Source organism: Coenobita brevimanus, chromosome 2 (genome assembly GCF_032717465.1).
Source record: "Coenobita brevimanus isolate Jiangsu-jjx chromosome 2, ASM3271746v2, whole genome shotgun sequence".
NCBI classification, from domain to species: Eukaryota; Metazoa; Arthropoda; class Malacostraca; order Decapoda; family Coenobitidae; genus Coenobita; species Coenobita brevimanus.
The window spans coordinates 44,781,309-44,783,831 of NC_136955.1; the positions used below are offsets into that span (position 1 = coordinate 44,781,309).

Sequence of the window (2,523 nt, forward strand, 5' to 3'; positions counted from 1 at the left end):
GCTTTCATTCTCAGAGTATGACCAATGAGTACCGTACTGTCTTCCTGTGCAGTGTATATTTTGTCATTTGTACTCTCATTATAAGTTTCATTAAAGAATTTGTATCATATGTTTAGTTTCTGTGTCACTCAGTGTGTTAAGTTTATGTAATATATGGTTAATCGTTTAAGTCCTGCCGTTGGATAGCAGTCTAAGTTGCAGTTTTTACTTTCTCCCTTTATATAAGTAGCAACTGCTCTATATTCTTTCCATTGCACTTGTTCATGATTAGCATTAAACTGCAGGCTTAGGTATTCCAAGTAGCTCAGGAAATTTCGAAATATCTCCTCCTAAGGCGACATTAATAGGTACATGACAATTTAGTTTAGTCTGTGCATGATAGTTCAATTTCCCATTTTTTGTAACAGGTAAAGAAATAAAATACAGTAGAAGTTTTAGCCGGTATACTAAAGGGGGCACGGTGGCATGGTCAGTATGGTGCTGGCTTGCTGATCAGGAGGACCCGGGTTCAAATCCCGGTGTGATAGAGGTTTCTTTAAAATGTGGCTGAGGAAAGTTTGCGTAGCAAGCTTTCCTTAAAACCACAAGGCCCCATACTTACACTTCAGCTCACACACACTAAGACACTTACACACACTACTACATACATACACACATCAAGACACACACACCAAGACACGTACATAGCCACAGCCACCTTCACACAGTAGACACACCACACACACAGAGGGTGGAACAGACACACCACAGGCAGACAGAGAAGGGTATATACAAAACACAGGGAGTGAGAGAGGAGGGGGGTTTTATTAAAAAGTCCAATTTTGGTATACCTCCTGTGGCAAAATTGATATAGCCCCCCCTTTAATATTTTTTGGATATTTTCATTTAGTGCCCCCCAGGCCCCAGACCCACTCGGCTGAACCAAATTGTCTGGCGTCAGCTGGAACATGATATACCAGAGTTATGCCGGTCATGTGGGGGTTAATGGTGAGTGTAGTAACTGTCAGGCTCCTATGACTCACTCAGCCGAACAAAATCGTCTGTCAGCTGGAATGGAATACTAGAGTTGTCCCAAGCACCAGAGGGTTAAGAATCTTAACCCCCTGAGTGATGCTCGGGACAACTCTAGTACCCCATTTCAGCTGACTCAGACGATTTTATTCGACTAAGTGAGTCATAGGAGCCTGACAGTGTCAATACCGTCACCATTAACCCCCTCAAGACCGACATAACTCTAGCATCATGTTCCAGCTGACGCCAGACAATTTGGTTCAGCCGAGAGAGGATCCTAGGATCCTGAGAGACACTATAACATCACAAACAAAATACAAAATGCCTTCCCTCCATCTTGAACGTACTATAATTCATTTACATTAAGTAAGCTCGTATTTTCGTATTTTTGCAGCTTATTTCATGTATCTTAGTTAAAAGAAAAAAATACTACGAGCTCTGTATCTTTTCATAGCCCTTCTTCGTGACTAGCATCGTATTCTAGTTATCTATAGTTACAACTGAGCATTCAAGTTGGAGGGATCACAACTTTAAGCAATTACAGTAAACAAACAAACAAAAAGCAAGTGTCGTCCTCTTGACCTCTCGTCTTCGCAGGAATGCAGCGGTGGCGCCACCTTGTGCGTGGAGTGCGTGAAGTGCAGGCTCTTGAGTGGAAGGAGCACGGAGCCACGGCAGAGTTAATAATATTCGCTAGTCAGCCAGTCTAGAAGCCTGGGACATTTGCCTGAAATAATAATCCAGCCATCCATTGCCAGACGCCATGTATCCCAAATTGGGTGGCCAAGGGCTTAGAGTTAATTGTTTTACAGGGAGGGGCACCAATCCTCCACCAACCCCACTGGACACGTAGGGATGCCAACAGCATCTGGTGTTCCCAGGCGGTCACCCATCCAAGTACTAACCAGACCCAACGTTGCTTAACTTCGCTGATCGGATGGGAAGCGGTGTACTCAACGTGGCATGGCCGTTGGCAAATAATAATAATAATAATAATAATAATAGAAATAACAACAAAACCAGTCATATACATAATTCAATATCTTAGTCACTCGATCTTTTTTTTTTTTTTTTAATGCGAGGAAGAAGGAACCAAAGGCCATGAGCCTGCAGTAACAGTTCCCTCCAAGAGAAAAACAAAATACAATAGAGAGCCAAAATCTAGATCCGATCATTTTGAGATGCCTGGACACACTGCGTTTGAAAGACTGGAGATCATAGGCAGCAGGAAATACAGACAGAGGGAGACAGTTCCAGAGCTGACCTGTTGCATAAATGAAGGACTGGGAGTAACGGTTAACTCTTGCATTAGAGAGTTGGACAGAAAAGGGATGAGAGTTTGCTGCCAGACGGGCGCTACGCGCCCGTCGTAGAGGTGGAGGAATGCACGCAGACAGTTCAGAGGAGCAGTGACCATTAAAGTAGCGATAGAAAAGAGATAAAGATGCAACAGTGCGACGAAGAGACAGAGGTTGAAGGGAGTCAGTAAGAGGAGGAGAGTTAATGAGACGA

The 2,523-nt window shown here is 43.5% G+C and overlaps 1 non-coding gene across 1 annotated transcript; it reads right to left on the minus strand.

Annotated features, from left to right (window-relative positions):
* Window positions 1–1,867: 1,867 nt before the first annotated feature.
* On the minus strand, window positions 1,868–1,986 carry LOC145392606 (5S ribosomal RNA). Its single transcript, XR_013896042.1, has one exon. It is a non-coding gene; the product is annotated as a 5S ribosomal RNA (ribosomal RNA).
* Window positions 1,987–2,523: the final 537 nt, after the last annotated feature.